General features: G+C 42.7%; 1 protein-coding gene across 2 annotated transcripts in view; it reads left to right on the plus strand.

Annotated features, from left to right (window-relative positions):
* The window catches only part of LOC144590853 (talin-1), a 214,388-nt gene that overhangs the window by 44,944 nt on the left and 147,183 nt on the right, over nucleotides 1–22,261 (plus strand). The window lies entirely within an intron of this gene.

Below are 22,261 nucleotides of genomic sequence, written 5' to 3' on the forward strand. Positions count from 1 at the left end.
GTAGATATGGGGAGGTTGTTGTTGTTCGTCCTTCAGGTTCGAAGATGACAATGACTTCACTTTCAGTTGGAGGATTGGTGACTGGGTCCGGAAGTGACTGGTGGGGCCAATCTGGGCCAGGAAGGCAAGCCCACACATAGGACACAAGTGGATGGGTGCTGCAGTGGAAGTGGAGGTAGCCCGGGCCTTGCGCGCGGTGCGTTTCCTCTGGGCCTCTGCAGTGCGTCTGTTCTCTGCTGCACGGGCTCCTGTGGTGAGCTTGCTAAGCCAGGTTGGACGGTCCAGAGCAAGAGACTCCGAAGTGCTGAGGTTGATGTCCAAGTCTTTGAGCAACACTTTGAGGCAGTCCTTAAACCGTTTCTGCTGTCCTCCTACTGAGCATTTGCCCTGACACAGCCATACAGAAGCTGTTTTGGCAGTCGACTCTTGGGCATTCTGACGACATGGCCTGCCCATCTGGCTTGGGCTTTCGGTAGGAGGGTGTGGACGCTGGGGATTCTTGTCCGTTCCGGGGTTGGATAAGGATGCATCTTCAGAAACACCAGATATTAGTAACAGGATGCGGCTACTGAGTTTTATTGGAATGAACCCTGGACATGACCTACTTACAGATAGACATGCAAAGAATTTTCATCCTGGCTATTACACAAGGGATGATACTTAATCGCGATCATATATAATTCCGTCAAAATATATGGGTATTTAAATGTTTTGAATATGTGGACATTGTACAAATTAACTATTCACATGTATGCCTTAGCACCAGAGACCCGGGTAGCTATCTATATGGAGTTTGTACGTTCTACCCGTGATCGCATGGGGTTTCCCTGGGTGCTCTGGTTTCCTTCTACAATCCAAAGATGCACAGGTTTGTTGGTTAATTGACTTTGACAATGATTGTGAATTGTCACTAGTGTGTAGGATAGTGCTAGTAGTGTATGGGGATCACTGGTCGGCTCTAAACGACATTAAACTGAACACATAATGTAACTATTACACTGTTTTGGCAGTCGACTCTTGGGCATTCTGACGACATGGCCTGCCCATCTGGCTTGGGCTACACAATTGCTTCCACTGTAGGGATTTTCCTAGAATAGCGACGGTAAAAGGAGAAATCTAAGTATTGGGAAAGCTAAAGATAAAACTTGTTTTTGAAAACTTGATAAAACAAGTTGCAGAAGGGAAATTAGCAGTTTTTAGAACTTGCATGTATTTATTGGAATTGCAATGTGTCATTTCTTCTTGTTTCACAACCTGATTTAGAAATGGTGAATTTAGCACTGACCATATCTAGAAGTGCTATTTGTTTCCAGGTTGTTAAGGCGATACTTATGTCACTACATTTTGTGAACTTTTTGTAAGGCACAGAAATAATTAACAGAGAGAGAGAGAGAGAGAGAGAGAGAGAGAGAGAGAGATGGTCCCATCTGCTTCAAGTGGCCTAATGTTTAGTTCATTTAACTTTCTCGGGTCAGTCTTTCCAGTCAATTTTGTTTTGATTTCCTGGCAACCCTGCATGCGTTAAATCTGATCAGTCAAATGTATCTGTGGGTACCAGTGAAGTGGGAAAAAAATAAATTGGACCTCAATGTGCATTTCCTCTCCTTTTATCTGTTGATGTGCATGAGTGTTTGCAGCATGGATCATCAACCATTTTTTAAATTGTAAACCACCCTCTCCCAGTGTTGTAGAAGTCATTTGCAGCTTGCTTAACACAAGAGTGGACACAAGAAACTGCATTTGCTGGTATCGTGAACAAGAAAACTCAAGGCCAGCCCATTAGAACGAGTGAACTCAACATTCAAAAGACGTACTGGGTAGTAACATAACATAACATAACATAACAACACTTTATTGTCACTCGGCACAACACCGAGCGAAATTTCAGCAGTCACACAAAATACAGCAAAAAGAAAAGAACACAGGACACCCGACCCCAACACAAACATCCATCACAGTGACTCCAAACACCCCCTCACTGTGATGGAGGCAACAAAACTTCCCCTCTCTTCCCCCCGCACCCACGGACTGGCAGCTCGACCCCTACCGAGGCAAACGACACGCACAGCCCCCGCAAGGGGATGGAAGGCCCCCCGGCCGAGCCGCCCCGGGCACCGAAACGTCCCGCGGCCACACCGGGCGATGTTAAGTCCAACGGCCGAGCCGCACCGGGCACTGAAACGTCCCGCGGCCACACTGGGCACTGAAACGTCCCGCGGCCACACCGGGCGATGTTAAGTCCAGCGGCCGAGCCGCCCCGGGCACCGAAACGTCCCGCGGCCACACCGGGCGATGTTAAGTCCAGCGGCCAAGCCGCACCGGGCACTGAAACGTCCCGCGGCCACACCGGGCGATGTTAAGTCCAGCGGCCGAGCCGCACCGGGCACTGAAACGTCCCGCGGCCACACCGGGCACTGAAACGTCCCGCGGCCACACCGGGCGATGTTAAGTCCAGCGGCCGAGCCGCACCGGGCACTGAAACGTCCCGCGGCCGCACCGGGCGATGTTAAGTCCAGCGGCCGAGCCGCACCGGGCACTGAAACGTCCCGCGGCCGAGCTGCGCCGGCAATGTTAAGGCCCGCAGCCGAGCCGCACCGGGCACTGAAACGTCCCGCAGCCGAGCTGCGCCGGCAATGTTAAGGCCCGCAGCCGAGCCGCACCGGGCACTGAAACGTCCCGCAGCCGAGCTGCGCCGGCAATGTTAAGGCCCGCAGCCGAGCCGCGCCCCGGGGAAGAGACCTAATAAAATAAAGGTTTCCCCCCGCCCCACCCCACCCCACACCCCCACCACACACCCCCACCACACATACACAGCCAAAAACAGAAACAAAAACCATCCCAACACCGACACAAACAAAAAAAAAGAAAAAAAGACAACAGACTGCCAGAGAGCCGCAGCCGTTAGGCGCAGCCAACTCCTCCCACAATGAGATGAAGGAACCTATTTGCATTGGACTAGGGAAATTGGCACTTATCGTCACATAGGCTTTGACAAGTTGCAGTTTTCTCTCATGATGTGCATTTCGGTTCATTGGAAGGGAGGTGTCGGAGACCCTGCAAGGTGCCATTTTGACTTTCATCGGAAACTCATGATTGAGAATGATTGTCTCTCAAGGAATACAAAGCTAGGCAGTTTTGTTCTCCCATGAGAGAGCGGTGTGCCTGGATTGTTGATCATGATGATTGTTTCTGGTGTTCCAAATTTTCCATTTTCTTTGGCTAATGGGATTTGAGTGCTGAAATCATTTCAGCAGTCTATCTCTGCCTCAATCCTCCGAGCACTAGTTTGCCATGAACTGCAATACATGTGTTTCGGTGGTTGAGTATAAGAGTCATGAAGTCATATTGCTGCTTTATAAAACTCCTCTTCAGCCACATTTGGAGTATTCTGTGCAAATCGGGTCGCTGCATTGTAGATGGATGTGGAGGCTTTGACGTGGATGCAAAAGAGTTTCACAAGGATGTTGAGACACAAGGAAATGCAGGTGCTAGTTTACCAAAACAAAAAGTGGTGGAGTAACTCATCAAGTCAAACAGCATCTCTGGAGTACATGTTGGGTAAAGTTTTTGGTCAGAACCCTGAGTGCAGAGTTACTCCAGCATTTGGGGTTTTTTTTACACAAAAATGTTGCCTGGTTAAGGTGAAATTGGACAAACTTGCATTATTTTCTCTGGAGCACTAGAGGTTGAGGGGAGACCTAACAGAAGTGCATAAAACTATGAGAAGAATGGATAGGGTAGATGGTCAGAATTTTTTCCCAGGATGAAAATTTCAAAGACTTGAAGACATAACTTTAAAGTGAGAGGGGAAAGGTTTAGAAGTTTTATTAGCCACATTTTTCTTGAAGCTGTGGCGTGTGTGTGTGTGGACTTCACTGCTATGGGAAGAGGTCAAAGATACACTCCCCTTGGATACAATAGCATGCTTAGGTGGCATTTAGATAGATCCGTGAACGGGCAAGAAATGGAAGGGTGTAATCCAAGTGTAGACAGATGTGCATTTAAATTGCTCTCATGGTTGGTACAAATGCTGTGGGCCACAGTATCTGTTCCAGTGCTGTACTCTTCTGATGTTCTAATTATATAGGTATTATGTTTAAAGTATCATTTCCCTTTTCTACTCCCTTGTCTCACTTCCTACTAGCCGCGAAATAGGGATTGGGAACAGTTGTACAACTTTGAGCAGTGGTTCAACCACCTTCACACGCTTACTTAGCTTATTTTCGCTTTGAACAATATCTCTTCTAATTCCACTCCCTTCCTCAAGTAAGAAATGGTGCTATGGATTCCAGTTACAACTATTTGTTTCAGCTGCATTACGGCTTTTCCCTGGCCTATTCATCTAATTTATATTCATGATCTATTGCTCCTCCCCGACCTTGTGATCTTGACATTTTCATTACCCAAGCGTCTATTTTCCAACTCTCTCTTATTTTGAGGTGAATTTGCTGACCTTGCTTTTGCCAGCTGTAGTGGAGATGATTGACGAGGAAAATTAAATCAAACTTAAATGTGGACATACGAGGAACTGCAAATGCAGTAACTCAGTTGGTCAGGCAGTTTCTCTGGAGAACGTAGATGGGTGGTATTTTGGGTTGGGACCCTTCAAACTCATTGTGGTGGGGGAGAAAATTAGAAGAGAGGGGGGCAGGTCAAAGCCTGGTGAGTGATAGGTGGATACAGGTGAGGGGGCAGGGGTTGATAGGCAGATGGTTGGACAAAGGCCAGAGATGTAAAGACAAAGTGTGAGATAAGGATTGAAGAGTTGAGAATTGTGAAGCCAGAGGAAGGATGATAGGTAGAGGAGAAATGGTTGTGAATCCAGATGATCAACATGGAAGGGAAAACAAAAAAAAGTTTTGTTTTTTGTAGGTTAGTTACTTGAAATTGGAGAATTTCAGATGTTCACCTAAATGTAGCCCAAAGGTTCCAACTGGGAGATAAACTGACCGTCCCAAAGTATCTGTTTCAAGTACCACTTGCTCTTAAATATCAAATTTCTTTGCCTCTTACACTCTTCCGAAAGATAGAGCCACATCTTTGGTCTCTACTGCTAGAACAAAAATGTTGATTTTTAACGTGATACAGTTAGAGGTCCCCTGTCTGAATACATTGAAATTCTTATACTTATATATTCAGGATTTTTTCCAACACGGATCATAAGTTTCTGGACTTGTGTGTTGATCAGATTTTTTAAAAAAGTCTGTAATACATACGATTTTAAGATGAAATTGGATAAAAATAAACTGCTGCTAAAGACTGACAAAGATTAATATCCATAACACAAATGCATACAGTATTTGTACTCGGAATTTCACATGGTGTGCCAACCAATGTCTGAAGAAGGGGCTCGACCCAAAACGTCACCTATTCCTTTTCTCCAGAGATGCTGCCTGACTTGCTGAGTTACTTCAGCATTTTGTCTATCTTCAGTGAAAACCAGCATCTGCAGTTCATTTCCTACACAACCTAAGTATATGCTTGGTTCAGTAGGGGCCAGAATGCCCAGCAAAAATAAAAAAAAGTAACTCGACATTGTTGCACATAGTTCAATTAAAGTAAGGATCTTCATGTGATCGCTGTTGCTTGCAATAAAGATCAGAACCGCAAGGGTTTTAGATGTACTAAATGTTGTGTAGGAAATGTAAAGTGTCAAGTGGTAATGCAGCAGGTGATCTGTTTAGCTGGGTTAATTCTGACTCAGAGTGTCTTGAGTTTACCACTGAACATTGACTGTCACCTTTCACAACCATCTCCTCGAAGGAAGGAGGAAGTAAACCACTATTGGTAGTAGACACTGGATAACTTCCCCTTTACTGTCAGTTGTATGTTCCACCCCGTTGACCGAATGTTGGCAGTAAGTATTCCATTTCTTTCATACCCCCATCAGAGATGATCATTCTGCTTTGGACAAATTTTATTCCATTTTATCTGTCTGATTTCTACCCTTCAATGTCCTGTTGTCAAACCATTAAGATCCTCAATCAATCGTGCTGCATCTGTGCGCGGAGTTCATATTTCCAGTTGGTCTTTTATGTTGAAAGATCATTGATCTGAAACATTAAGTCATTTTTTCTCTCACTGCAGAAGCTTCAGAGTATTTCCAGACTGCAGTATTTTACTTTTGCGATATTGGCTGTACATTTTGCTAACATTTTGTCACTTCCTTAAGAGTCCTTTAAAGTATTAAAGAGCTTGTGCGTTTTTGTGCTGTTTTTAGCCTATTTGGTGTCGGTGGCGAAGGTAAGATACTACCCACACTTACCACTGTTACCCACACTTGGCAATAAAAATAGTTTCTGACAAATATCTTAGAATTTAACTGAAGTTGGATTATGGTGATTCAGTTGATTTATCGGAATATTAAGTACTCTAAAACATCATTGTGAAATAGTTCAGTAAATATTGTTTATGTACAGAAAATTAAACTTCCTGTTTTAGATATTTTAGAAACAGACCCTTTGACCCAACTGGACCATGCTGACCAAGATGGCCCATCCAAGCTAGTCCCATTTGCCAGTGTTTATCCATATTCCTCCACGTACCCATCCAAATGTTTTTTTACATGATTTTTATTATACCCACCACCTTCTGTGGAAAAGATCAGCCCTTATTAGATTTCCCTCTTGTCATCAGCTTATTCTATCTAGTTCTTGATTCTCCTTCCGGGAGAAAATGGTTCTGTGCATTCACCTTATCTGTCCCCTCATGATTCAATACATGTCTATAAGATCATTCCTCAATGTCCTGTGCTCCAAGGAACAAGGTCCTAGCCTACTCAACCTCACTCTAGGCTCAGGGCCTCTAGTACTGGCAACATCCTGCTGTACTTGCATATAAGCCTTTGGTGAAGTGTGCACTAGGCCAACCTTCTGGGTCTTAGAGGATGATGGAATCACACTGTGGCGCAGCGATAAGCCCGAAATGAAGGCGAGGAGCCAGGTGTTTCGGGAGGAAGTTTCTTAGCTGTAGTTCTCTTGTCCAGTCGGGTCTGCAAGAGAATGATCGCGCCTAAACCCCTGCCCTTTATCCCTGTAGCTAAGGACCACCCCCGGACTAGTCCATTCCCATGCCGAGCAGTTCGATAGTAGAATGGCCCGACCCTTGGGAGCTGCCACAACACTGTAATTTAAAAAAGCCTTTCCTGATTGTGGTTAATTTCACATCTTTGTACGTTATTCTCCATTTGCCAGACATTTCCCATTCACTTAGCCTATCTGTATCCCTTTGTACCCTCATCACAATTTCCGTTCCTTCCTATTTTTGTCTCACGAGCGAATTTAACAGCCATACTTCCAGAGCCTTTGTTAAATATATTTATATAAATTGTTTGTAAAGAAAGAGGCCCCAGCTCTGATCACTGTAACACACTGCTCTTTGCATCCTGCTAACCAGAAAAAGGCCAAGATCTCAGTCTGAAGAATGGTCTCGAACAAAATGTCATCTATTCCTTTTCTCCAGAAAGACTGCCTGACCCGCTGAGTTACTCCAGCATTTTGTGTCCATCTTCGGTGCAAACCAGCATTTGTAGCTCCTTCCTACAAAGACATGTTTATGCCCTCTTTCCTAGTCCAGTTAACTATCCAGTCGTCTTAGAAGTCTTCTTAGTATGTACACACCAATATGTTACCTCCTGCACCATGACCTTTTAGTTTCTGATCCTTTGGAGTATTTACAGCATTAGGTGTGTCTTATTTGAGATTTCCTCTGCACTTGCCTTTAAGTTCCGGTTGTTGTGCGATACAATCATATGGAAACACTTTTAAGGGTACAAAAAAGGATTTAAAGGATGTTTTCAGAATTGAGGATGTCTGTGGGCACTCGGCCAATTCATCCTTGTCATACAATCTCGTGATTTGGATAAAGTAACCTATTCAAAATCTTTGGAATTTTGTTGTGCCAAGCATGCAATGCATCTGGGGTTGAGCAAAACTACCGAACCTTTATATAAGAGCAACAAGTCCAAGTGTGGGAATGTGGAACCCGAATAATGTTGTAGTTAGTGGAACCGCAGGATAACACACCCCTGGCACAAGTCATACACACAACAAAGGTAATTTGAGGCTACTCATCTCACACCCAAGCATCACCACAAAAGTTCCTCAGGAAAGTGTTCCAGGTTCAGACGTTTGTCATTGCTTCAGTGACCTTCCATCATCAAGTCAAATGTAAAGATGCTTGTTCACTGATCGATTGCAGGGTGTTCAATTTCATTTGAATCTGCTGAAGGTGAAGCAATCTATGTTGCTAAGCAACAAAGCTTGGAATGCATTCAGACTACACTTCTTCCCACCCTGTTCCCTGTAAAATCTCTATCCCCATCTCCCAATTCCTCCGTCTATGCCGCATCTGCGCCCTGGATGAGGTGTTTCATACAAGGGCATCAGAGATTACCTCATTCTTTGGGAAACAGGGGTTCCCCTCTTCCATTATAGATGAGGCTCTCACGAGGGCCTCCTCTATATCCCGCAGCTCCGCACTTGCTCCCTCTCTCCCCATTCGTAACAAGGATACAGTCCCCCTTGTCCTCACCTTCCACCCCATCAGCCGTCGTATACAACAAATTATCCTCCAACATTTCCGTCACCTCCAACAGAATCCCACTACTGGCCACATCTTGCCATCTCCACCCCTTTCTGCTTTCCGTAGAGACCGTTCCCTCCGTAACTCCCTGATCCACTCGTCCCTTCCCATCCAAACCACCCCCTCCCCCGGTACTTTCCCCTACAACCGCAGGAGATGCACCTGTCCCTTTACCTCCCCACTTGACTCCATCCAAGGACCCAAACAGCCTGACCCACTGAGTTACTCCAGCATTTTGTGTTTACCTTTGATTTGAACCAGCATCTGCAGTTATTTTCCTACACAGACTTGGGAAGCTAAGTTTGATGCCATCAAGGGCAAGACTGCTCATTGTACTCCTGCCAGCACCTAACAATTCACTTCTTCCACTGTTGGTGCAGTGTGTACCCTCTACAAGAAGCCCTTCAGCATTATGCTTGGTCTGTTTTGGTGCCATCTCCCATTCCTTTAAGATCTTTCATAGGGGGAACAAGAACACCAGTTTGCTTGGGAAACCTCCATCTGCAGGTCACATTGCTACACAACTTGAGAATTTATTTCTGTTCCTTCAATGTCACTGGGGCATGGAGAGAGTCAATAAGTGCATGGAGAAGCAAACAGAAACTGACGGGGGGGGAAAAGAACATAATTCAGGAGATTCGAGTGAAGCACAAGTACTGCTTGTGTGTAGGTTGGTTGGAATGAACGGTTTCTGTTAATGACCTTTTCTGATGGATATATCAGTCTGACGCAAGCTCTTCATTTATTCATTTGCATCTCTCAATATTTGACATTACAGTCAGTGACATTAATAGAATATCCACAAGAATTATTTTACATAGTTGTGTATTCTCCTGACAAAAATGATAGAAAGGTTGAGATAATTTATAGCTTTGATATTATTACAAAGTTTGCTGCCTGTCAGAACAATGCAATATCTTTGATTTAATCTGGAGAGTCAAAACGTTGGTTAAATATGCAGATCTCGTTTGTGATCAGTTGGATCAACAAAGCTTAGAAATGGCTTTTCCAAAACCTGTACATTACTGATATCCTTTTCTCTGGTAGGAAATGCCATTTAGTTTTTATCTTTGACAATAATGCTGTTTATTATTGATATGAATGCTTTGTCATTTGAGGGACATCTGTCAGGAAGTCTTATTTCTTGTTTTATCAGTGATCTGCCATTCAGCACGGTTGCACTTGCTCTTAAACGAACAGTGTTTCCTGTTTGGATCTTCAATAGCATGCTGTTTATCTATCTATTTTAACAAGGTTAAAATTGTTTGCATACCCACAAACTTTTGTTATCTAGAATCGGTCACCAGTTAATTCCTCTGTAATTGTAGACAAATCTATATTGAAAATAGGAATTGAAATGCCATAGTTTGGTCTGGTATATTCTACATTTGAAATTGTTGCTTACACAAGGTCAATTTGCACAATACAAAAATGCTTCCAGTTGAGGAATCCTAGTTCCTGTGTGCAGCTGCAGGAAAGAAATTTGCAATATGGTACATTTTACTTGCTATTTTTAGTTTTTGTATTTACAATGTTTGTGTGAAAATGAGTATTATATGGAGATGGTATTGATGGAAGTATAATCTACATATGCAGTGCACATTAAAGGACTAAAAAAAAACACTCCTTGGTGTTAATGGCCATTAGTTTCCAGAATAAATGATCAAATATGCAGTTTAAATTAATATTGCTTCTTGCCTTTACTGATTCCTGCAAAACAAAGAATATTTATTCAATTTATTAAACATTTCCACATGTGAATTCTTAATGGAAAAGATACATGTTAGAATAAATGTGCAAATTGTACAATTGTGTATCTTAATGTAATCAATTGCTGCTTTAATCTTTATCTTTTGATACATAAACTGGTTAGACTTCAAAAAGAAAATGAGAGGAAAATTATAGAAATATATATTTTCAAATGTTTCTCATTTAAAACTATACATTTGAATCTGCCAATGGAGTATTATTGTTTAAAGTAAACTGCAGTCCAAAATGTTATAGCTTGACAAACGTAGTGAGGGGTAATATGTTGAAATGTTACACCATAAATTCGATACAATACGATAAAAATTTCATTTATCCCCGGAGGGAAATTGGTCTGCCAACAGCCACAACACGCAACAAGTTACACACAACAAGTTACACACAAACTTGAAATTAAACGTGAAAACAGAAAGAAAAAGACAAGCGACTGTTGGCTGGCTGTCGTGTGCACAGCGCCATAACCGGAACTAAATAAAACAAACAAGCGCAGGCTTATCCCCTGGGCAGAGGATTCTAAAACTAGAGTGCCCCCCCCCCCCGGCCGGGTCCTCCATTGTTATTCACGGTGGTCCCCCCACTTGGCCCCCACTGTCTTCCCCTCATGCTCATCGACCGCTGATCACGGGTCAATCGCAAGACCCCGCCGCCGCCGAGGCTCCCTCCGTCGCCGAGGCCCTCGTTAGCCCGCGCTGCCCCCGAGGCCCCACCACCGTCGTGGCTCAGGCTGCCACCGAGGCACCCGCTGCCGCCATCGAGGCCCCCTTCGTCGCCGCCGCTGAGGCTCCTTCAGCCCAGACAGGCCTCCCCACCCGGCTTCACTGCAGACCCCTGGGAGGTCTGTGGTTCTTGCATGATTTCTCATCTGGAAGTAGATTTTGCCAACAATGTCACTTTAACACAACACAATTGTATTTGTATAACAACTTGAATCAGGAAAAACTTCTCTAGGTGCATCACAGTAGCATTATCAAAGCAAAATTGACAACAAATCACATAAGGAAACATTACAGCAGATTAGCGAAAGCTTGGTCAAAAGAAGGGTTTAAGGAGTGACTTGAGAGAAAGTCAAGGGTTTCTGGAAGGGAATTCCAGCTTCAGGACCTCGGCACATGAAGACTTGGCTGCTTATGGAAGAGCAATGAAAGTTGGGATTGATCAAGGAATGAGAGTACAGATATCTAAGTGCTAAAACATTGAAAGGCTGATCAATGAGACCATGAAGGAGGGCGAATGATTGTTCCTTGCATTAAAATAGGCAATATTGTTAAATGATTTATTTAATTCAAGGAGTTCTCGTGCTATATTTTCCCTTGCCATGCCTTTTATTCCTAGGAAATTGTGACTTCACTCTTTTGATACAATTTAAAAAAATTCTTTCTTGAAGGTGGCTAGCTATTTGCCTCTCTGCCACATCCTATTTCTACTCCCTAGCGTTTGAGGCTCATTGAGGAGGCGCTGTGAACTGTTTGCGTGCTACTGTATGTTTCTTTTTTTTTTCCATTGGAACCTAATCAGATGTACAGCACTTTGGTCAACGTGGGTTGTTTTTAAATGTGCTATACAAATAAAATTGACTTGACTTGACTTGACATCCATACTTGAAGTAGAACGGCACTGGAGGCAGATTCTCTGGATGCTTTCAAAAGAAAGAGCTCTTAAAGATGGCAGTCAAGGGGTATGGGGAGAAGCCAGGAACAGGGTACTGATTGTGGATGATCAGCCAGGATCACAGTGAATGGCGGTGCTGCCTCGAAGGGCCGAATGGCCTACCCGTGCACCTATTGTCTATTTAGTCAACAAAAATGCTGAAGAAAACCTTGTCGTCTAGCTAGCCCACATCTCCAAGCTTTGCTGTTCATATTGTCAAGCAATATGTCTGTTTATTTGGGTTTGCTGTTCACAAACACAAACTTTTTAACATTAATCAGAACCAATATTTGAAAATTGTTATTTAGAAAAACCTTGAAACAAGAAAACTCTTATACTTTTAAAATGCATTTTTAGTAAACCTAAATATTTGAAGAAAAAATTCACTTGAGTTTCCTGTTTGCAAGAAAACTAAACTGCTGGGAGGATTCAGTCGGTCAAGCAACATCTGTGGAGATAAAAATCATCCTAGAATGATTTATCCATAATTAAACACACCATTCCAAAGCTTAGTGTGCTCACATTGGGAGATACATCTTTTATACTCTGCATTTGAGGGACCATCTGAACGTGTGCAATTAGTATTTGAATGTTCTTCCCTCGGTGTAGTCATTCAAGGCTTTATCTTTACAAGAGCATCACCGTCCAATTATCAAATATCAGCATTTTCGACCTGAAATGTTCACTCTGCTTTTCTTTACAGCAATACTAACTGTTTCCAGCAATATTTGTTTTTATTGACAGGTTTCCGGCATCAGTTGTTAGTTGATTTTTCAATTTAACATTATAGCTTTAGTTATTTTATCCGCACTGTTGATCACTTCAGTTCTTTCCTCTTGTCCAGAGACTGGCTGTTTCTTGTTGGTAATCGTTTAGTGGCTATGCTCTGGCAGAGTTGGACTCTGGAGAATGCATGAGATAACCACTACAGAGCAATTTCTAATTGACTAAACGGAACATTAAGGTATCAGGGCTCCTGGTGGGTCCATTTGGCTACATTTAAGATTATCCAGATGCTTAATCTTTGGTTCCTGAGCCATGTTTAAATATGGATATTATAAATGTTGAAATATGTGATTTGCATTTGATTTATACGATGGTGATTTTGTTGTGGTGGTTTGTGTCGGTGTGCTTACAACCCAAAGGAAAGCGTATGGATGAAGGAAGAAGTCGTGTAAATTATGTCATTGAGTTCAGCCACTTGGATAGTGCCTACTAAGACATGAATTCTAAAAATTAACAACTTTTAACAAATATTTAGCAACTTGTTCACAATAGCACCTCCAGTCTTGAGTTTTGAAGGAGCTTCAACTAATAAAAAGGAATTAATATTTTTATCCTTTAATTCACCCATATCTCAACTCAATATTGCCATAATATTTCCCGACCCATACTAAACACCATGTTGTCCATTCCTTGAGCCTCTCATGCACTTCAACCCAATTCCATGAATACTTGCTATTTCATTGGATCTCTCAGGACCAATTAACTAGAATTCCCTTCTAAACCCATCATCTGCCTCTGCAGCAGGGTTTCTGTTGACTCTTCATCTCTCTTAGAAACATAGAAAACAGATGCCGGAGGAGGCCATTCGGCCCTTCGAGCCAGCACTGCCATTCATTGTGATCATGGCTGATCATCCATAATCAATAAGCTGTGCCTGCCTTCTCCCCATATCCCTTGATTCCACTAGCCCCTAGAGTAACTAACTCTCTCTTAAATCCATCCAGTGATTTGGCCTCCACTGCCCTCTGTGGCAGAGAATTCCACAAATTCACAACTCTCTGGGTGAAAAGGTTCCTTCACACCTGTTTTAAATGGCCTCTGCTTTATTCTAAGACTGTGGCCACTGGTTCTGGACTCGCCCAACATTCATTTACCTTTATACAGTTGTTATGATTTAGTGTGGTGGGGGGTGAGACAATTACCATATGATATTGTTTCATTAGATTTATATAACCTTTAATAAACAAGTTGTTGTCTCAAAGACCCATGCTTAAGCTAACCGTAAAGTAAGAAAATCCCCCTTGTTCTCACCTTCCACCCCACCAGCCAGCGTATCCAACAAATCATCCGCCAACATTTCCGTCACCTACAACGGGACCCCACCACTGGCCATATCTTCCCATCCCCTCCCCTTTCTGCGTTCCGCAGAGACCATTCCCTCCGTAACTCCCAGGTCCACTCGTCCCTTCCTACCCAAACCACCCCATCCCCGGGCACTCCCCTGCAACCGCACGAGATGCAACACCTGTCCCTTTACTTCCCCCCTCAACTCCATCCAAGGACCCAAACAGTCTTTCCAGGTGAGACAGAGGTTCACCTGCACCACCTCCAACCTCATCTATTGCATCCGCTGCTCTAGATGTCAACTTCTTTACATCGGCGAAACCAAGCGCAGGCTCGGCGATCGTTTCGCTCAACACCTGCGCTCAGTCCGCCTTAACCAATCTGATCTCCCGGTGGCTGAGCACTTCAACTCCCCCTCCCATTCCCAGTCTGACCTTTCTGTCATGGGCCTCCTCCAGTGCCATAGTGAGTCCCACCGGAAATTGGAGGAACAGCACCTCATATTTCGCCTGGGCAGCTTGCAGCCCAGTGGTATGAACATCGACATCTCCAACTTTAGATAGTTCCTCTGTCCCTCTCTTCCCCTCCCCTTCCCAGATCTTCCACTGTCTTCCTGTCTCCACCTATATCCTTCCTTTGTCCCGCCCCCCTGACATCAGTCTGAAGAAGGGTCTCGACCCAAAACGTCACCCATTCCTTCACTCCTGAGATGCTGCCTGACCTGCTGAGTTACTCCAGCATTTTGTGAATACACACTTTAACAAAGGCTGTATGTGTTTATTGTTGGTGTTGAAGTGTCAAATTGTTTGTGCTTGGGGATAGTTTTAAGATTATGCTGATGGATCTCTATACATGAAAAAATGACTGGTTAAAAGCCTCCAATTCAAAATCAACTAAGTGCTTGTTGAATCAGTTTAAAAAAAATGTGTATTGTTGTCTTTGAATCAGAAGACATGCTCTGTCCTTAACTGCCTAGTGCTCCCTAATGAATGTGTTGTTTTTGGATGAAATGACAAACCAGGATCTTGGCAGCTAATTCATGGGAAAATTGGAAGGACTCCTATGTTAGACATTTATAGATTATAGGTCTGCCTTCAACACCATAATCCCTTCCAAACTCATCTCCAAACACCTGGACTTAGGAATCAGTACCCCTTCTGCCACTGGCTCCTCGAATTTCTGACCTACAGACCACAATCGGTGAGGATAGAAGACGTCAGAGATGATAGATGACAAACTGTAAAAAAAGATCATAGATGATCAATGCAGTGTGGAATTTTGGAGAAACTTAAGTTAGTCAGTAGTTAGAGTTTAAAACTTGCCACCACAAGTACTGTACTGTACTGTACTGGTGCTGTACTGTAAGGAGTTTGTACGTTCTCCCCGTGACCTGCATGGGTTTTCTCCGAGATCTTTGGTTTCCTCCCACACTCCAAAGACGTACAGGTATGTAGGTTAATTTGATGGGTAAATGTAAAAAAATTGTCCCTAGTGTGTGTAGGATAGTGTTAATGTACGGGGATCGCTGGGCGGCGTGGACTTGGTGGGCCGAAAAGGCCTGTTTCCGCGCTGTATCTGAAATATGAAAAATATAATAAATAAGTAGTTATTAGGCCGAATGGTAGCGATGTATTCCAGGGGAATTTGTGTGATTATTATATGACAGATAAAGGGATAAGAGGATATGTTGGTTGGCCAAGATTGTGTTATGTAGAAAGATGCTTATACGAGCATAAAGAAAGACAAAGAGCCTTTGGGCTAAATATCCTGTTGGTACTTTCAATTCCAGAAAATTGTATATTCTTCAACCATGATCTCAAAGCCAGTGCATCTCAGCATGTCTTCCTTTGTGGGACTTTGCTGGATACAGGTTGTCTATTGTTTCCTACAGGAAATAGTACTATTGTTTCCTACAGGAAATAGTATTTACATTTCAAAAACTACCTCCTCGGTTGTAAAATCTTGTGAAGCTCCCAGAGGGGCATGACATTAATGCGTTTCCTTCCCTTTTCCCTTTCAAACCTGAAGGTGCAGAGAAATTAAGCATTTGAAATTTCAAAACTGGAATTGATAGACTTTTAAGTAAGGGCATTGAAGCAAGGTGTTAGCTGGTTTGCATCTGAACTCTATTAAACCAGCCATAAAAGATGAACTAAGCTTAGCGGCTGAATGATTGATGTTGTGGCTCACTGTCGTTCTGGGTTTGAGTTATGGTTTGTATTTAGAGCACCATCTTCAGCCGAAATTTGGAGCACAGCGATGACAAGAAAAGAGTGCAAGGTTTTAAGATTATACACCAATTGCCTTAAAACAAAATTATGTCCTTTACAATGTTATATCTTTGCACTAAATGATGTACCCATTATCCTTTATCTGTCCACTGTGGACGCTTTGATTGTATTTATGTATGGTCTTTTCTTTAACTGGATAGAATGCAAACAAAAGCTTTTTTACTGTACCTCGGTTCACGTGGCAATAATAAACTAAAGCAAACTAGACAATACTGCAGACAATACATCCAGTGTATGAGCAAAATCGGTGAAGGGCACAAGTGCATGATGGTCATAATGGGCATGCTAAACAATGAAAGCTGCAGGCACTGGATATATTCCTGGGGATTTCAATCTATGACCTTGAGGTCCTGGTTAAACAGCATCCCTTTAACTCATTTTAATTATTCAAAAGAATTGTATTAAAAGGCAATTGAATATCTCTTTTGGCTCTCCCTTGGGTTGCTCACATTAATTTTGTTTGTGTGATTCATGGAGCTGAAAGAATGTGAAAGAGCGCGAGACCATTCCACACCAATTTCAGAGCAGGCCAGGACGAGAAATGTTTAGCTCTCTTTAAAAATAGTGAAAGAGGCAAAGAAGCTGAGGAAAAGTATTTACTGTCTTGTATCCAAATTAATCTATAAATGCTGACAGGCCCATGAGGACCAGCACACTCATGCTGACATAGAAATGCTCGACTGCACAAACATCCACTTCTCTCACCAAAATTTGAAAGTGCACCATTTGTATTGGAGGTGAGATGTAAAGAAAATGTTCCTGCGATCCTTTTCAAGTCTATAAAAGGGACAGTTTTGTACAGTTTAATTCCAGTAATAAGTAGTAATCTGACATAAGTATGCACATCACAGTGATTAACTTGATGAATTGCTTGGCCAAACAGCTTATTGATGATTTGCATCATGTTAATGATGTCTATGGCTTTAAGTATTTACAACGAAAATGGCACAAAAGCTACATTTCAACGTTTGCTCTCTAGTTTGCAGTAATGTGCAGCATGTGTCTGAGTGGCGGCAATCATCTTATTTCAGCTGTTTTTGTTCTGCGTGTTTCTTTTGTTGAAGCATTTTATCAAATTGAAAACAGCTGTGATAATTCAAAGTCAACTATTCACCTACTCAAAATTCCAGCTTCCTAGTGCTTCTGCTTTGGTAGACATTCTGAAGTTGGGAATGCAAATGGAGCCATATTTGTTCTGCTCGATGCTAGACCTACATTGTAAACTGGAACACTTGCAGGGGAGGGGGCGTAGTTTATTATAAGGCAGAGTACTCCTTTTAAAAAGCACACAATTCAGTTGCACCAGATCCTTTTCCTCCTCCACTGGTGAATGATTCCCTTTTAAGGAATGCTGGTTAAAGCAGGAAGTGACTACATTGTTAGTGGTCAAGCTAATCATCATCCAGGGAATCAGTTCCTATGGAGGCATTCCAAGCATACTGCTCATTCAGGGAGTAGGCAACAGACAAGCTGCACTCTGGAATGTGTAATGGGAAAAGCGATTACCTAGCATTCAGCAGGGAGTGTACATTTTTTCTGCATAACAAAATGATTGCTGTTTACTTTAGTATTTGGCACCTCAGTAACTTTTAAAACTCCCTTCTGCACAGTACCCGGACAACGAAAATCTTGGGATTCATTTAGTTCATTTTCTCCATTACATGAGGGTTGTAAACTGTTGGAAGATTGAAAATACATTGAGGATTTACACGGTGTAAGTTTAAACCATCTTGTAACTCTCTGATGCCTCTGGCAAAATAATGTGTTGCATAACATGAGCTGGGGTGGGATCACTTACTTTTAGAGCAGACATTACCAGGGGAACACATTTTCTGCATTGCAGTGATAACTAACCTTCAAACATAATTTGCTGTAAAATGCTTTGAAAGCCAAAATGCAAATGCAAAGCTGTGAGAGCAATTGAATGCTGCACTAATAACCATTATCCAGACCGGAGTTTTAAAGTCGTTGAAGCAGTTCAGGCATGTCTTCAGCAAAACTGTTGGCTGCTTCTGTTGTTTGAGCCTAATCACACACAGAAACACTTGAACCGTGATGAATAGTGCGTTCTTTCAAATCCTCTGACTTGCATTACTGATCTGGTGAACAGTTCAGACCCACCTTTGTTAGGGTGTCAGGGTTGAGAACCAGCTGATCTCTCTAGAACGTTAAGTGGCTATGCCAAGTGTATATATTTTATGTGGCAGTGACTCTGGCATTGCCTCCTGGAGGGACATGGAGGAGAGAAGAGAGCTATTCAGTTTTAGCAAGGTTTCAAGGTCAGTGTTGTGTCGAAGGGCCGAATGGCCTCCTGCACCGATTTTCTATGTTTCATTTTTTATGTCAGTTTATTGTCACATGTACTAGTTAAGGTACAGTGAAATTTGCGTTACCATACAGCCATATTAAGTGAAAAACAACAAGACACACAATCACATAAAAGTTAACATAAACATCCACCGCAGTGGGTTCCACATTCTTCACTGTGATGGAAGGCAATAAAGTTCAATCTTCTTCCTCTTGTTCTCCCACGGTCGAGGCAGTCAAATCATCCGCAGTTGGGGCAGTCAAATCATCCACAGTCGGGGCGATCAAAGCCCACGCAGCCGGCGATCGAAGCCCCCGTCAGGGTGATTGAAACTCCCACGTCGGGGCGGTTGAAACTCTCTCCGCGGCACGGAGCTCCCGAGACAGCTTCTTCTTACCTGAGACCGTGGGCTTCACGATGTTAAAGTCCACAGGCCCCGTGGTTGGAGCTACGATCCCCGGCAATGGGATCGCAAGCTCCGCGATGTTAAAGTCCCGCAGAGCACCGGGTCGATCTCCAGGAAAGGCTGCCAACTCCACGATGTTAGGCCACAGTGGGGACGGAGATGCGATACGGAAAAAAATCGCAGATTGAAAAAAAGGTTTCCCCCAACCCTCCCCACCCCCCACATAACTCAAGTAACCATTTAAACAAATATGAATATGAGATAATTGTAGAGAAAATGTTTTTTGCTTATTTCAGTTGAATTTGGCAGCAAGCATGGTAATTGCATACTTAGAAGCTGTTCAGAGAGCCAGGCATGAACCAATTTTGCTTAGTATTGTTGAAGATGTACCTCTGCTTTCAAGAAATAAAGGGCGCATATAATAATTGATAGTTTTAAAAGCGATTCTAATGTTCTGTTTTTGATGGGGGGAGAGAGAGCCAAATGCGTTATTTAGACACTGTTCTGTAAAATATACTTGGTTTGAAACGTTATATTTATGGTCATTTCATTTTTATTGCAACTGGCTGAAAAGACGCCAACGTGAATTTTTCTGAAACTTGTTTGTTATAATGTGCGTCACCTGAAGAGCAGAAGAGTTCCGTGGGAACCTTCAGGAAATTGGAAAGTGTGTTCAGAAAATATGGTCAGAACAATGGGAAGAGAATTCATAGAATGAGAATGGATAAAAGAATTAATGCTCCACATATCCTGTCCAATTTGCTAGGTATTTCTCTATTTGCGCTTGCAGCCCAGCGGTATGAACATTGACTTCTCTAACTTTAGATAGTTCCTCTGTCTTCCTCTCCCCCTTCCCAGTTCTCCCTCTATCTTCCTGTCTCCACCTATATCCTTCCTTTGTCCCACCCCTCTGACATCAGCCTGAAGAAGGGTCTCGACCCGAAACGTCACCCATTCCTTCTCTTCTGAGATGCTGCCTGACCTGCTGAGTTACTCCAGCATTTTGTGAATAAATACTCTCTATTTCCCATATTTATTTTGGATCTCCAGAAACTGCAAGTATTGGCTTTTCAACATTTTTTTTCTGCTCTTTGGAATTGGGGTGAGGGGGGAGTTTGGAATGTGTCCAATATTGGATATTGCAGTTGCTGGAAATCTAAAATTAAAATGGCAAATCAGGAAATACACAGCAAATTGATCAACATATGTAGAGAGAAAAGAGTTCAGTTTAGTTTATTGTCACGTGTACCGAGGTACAGTGAAAAGCTTTTGTGTGCTAACCAGTCAGCAGAAAGACAATGCATGATTACAAAATGTAACCTTCTCCACCGATGCTGCCAGCCCTGTTGAGTCTTTTCAGTATTTTATTTTTATGTGGATGCATATTGTGTTGACTGGCTGTTTTGGTAGTGTGATTTTTGTTGTTTGAACATGTTTTGTTAAATAAATTGAGTCATTTTCTTCATGAAGTGTAGTATTCCTGACCATGTATGATGAAAATGCACATGCATAAGAAATAGAAGCAACCCTAAAATCCTATTCTGCTGTAAGTAGATGTGCATCAATCATGTGATCTGCTGCTTGATCGCCACGTCCTCTGATTCACTTCTTCTTCTTGCGATTCACTAACGATTCACTTGTCCAAATCTCAGTCTCAGCTTTTACTCGGTGACTCTAGAAATGCTCATTCGGAGGTGGATGGTTTCCTTCATCCAAGTCATTTAGCGATGTGTGAAAATGTTGCCATTTGATACATTTATTGGGAGATGTTTAATTTATTGTTGTCATGTATACCGAAGTATAGTGAAAAGCTTTCTGGAGCAATGCAAGAATAGGCCCATTTCTGATCATTTCTCCCTTGCCTGATCTGGAGAAAAAACACTTGAAGAAAATGTTCCACTCTTTTGGATTCTATTTCTTTTAAATATGTACAAATTATAAACACTTTCTTCACTTTCTCCTCAAATGTGGAAGTAGTATTTCAGCAGTGTGAAAGCAGATAAGTTGCCATTTTAAACTGCTTGCAATGCCTCCTTGTTCTTTTGATGTCACTTAGTTTCGGTCTTTGCTGATGACTTCATTTACAGCATCGCATTGCAAAATGCAGCCAAATATCAATCCAACTCAATTTACAAGTTTGCAGACGACACCACTGTAGTGGGCCAGATATCAAATAATGACGACGGAGTACAGGAAGGAGATTGAGAACCTTGTAACCTGGTGCCAAGATTACATCCTTTTCCTCAATGTCAGCAAGACAAAGGAGATTGTGGTCGACTTCAGGAAGCAAAGTGTTGCACATTATCCCAGTGTACATTGATGGCAGTGAAGCAGAGTTAATTCAAAGCTTCAAGTTGTTATGAATAAATATCACCAGCAATTTGTCCTGGACCAGCCATATTGAAGCAATGGCCAAGAAAGCACACAGGCCTTTACTTCCTCAGAAAATTTGGGCATGTCCCCAACAATCCTCACCAATTTCTGCAGATGTGCCGTAGAAAGCATTTTATCGGGATGCATCAAAGTGTGGCTTGGGAACAGCTCCATCCAAGATTGCAAGAAATTGCAGAGTTGTGGATGTAGCCCAGATCATCATGCAAACCAACCTCCCCTCCATTGACTCCATCTACACTTCACACTGCCTCAGCAAGTCCACCAGCATAATCAAGCACCAATCTCATTCCAGTCAATAGACAATAGACAATAGGTGCAGGAATAGGCCATTCGACCCTTCGAGCCAGCACCGCCATTCAATGTGATCATAGCTGATCATTCTCAATCAGTACCCCGTTCCTGCCTTCTCCCCATACCCCCTGACTCCGCTATCCTTAAGAGCTCTATCTAGCTCTCTCTTGAATGTATTCAGAGAATTGGCCTCCACTGCCTTCTGAGGCAGAGAATTCCACAGATTCACAACTCTCTGACTGACTCATCTCTCCCCTCTCCCATCAGGCAAGAGGTACAGATGTTGGAAAAAGCACACCTCCAGGTTCAGGGATAGTTTGTTCCCAGCTGTTATCAGACATCTGAACCATCCTATCACCAACTAGAGAGCATCTTAACCTCCCATCTACCTCATTGGAGACCTTTGAACAATCTTTAATTGGATTCTTCTGGACGTTATCTTGCACTAAACATTATTCCCTTTATCTTGTATCTGTACATTGTGGACAGCTTGATTGTAAACAT

This window comes from Rhinoraja longicauda, chromosome 1, assembly GCF_053455715.1.
Source record: "Rhinoraja longicauda isolate Sanriku21f chromosome 1, sRhiLon1.1, whole genome shotgun sequence".
Classification (NCBI taxonomy): domain Eukaryota; kingdom Metazoa; phylum Chordata; class Chondrichthyes; order Rajiformes; family Arhynchobatidae; genus Rhinoraja; species Rhinoraja longicauda.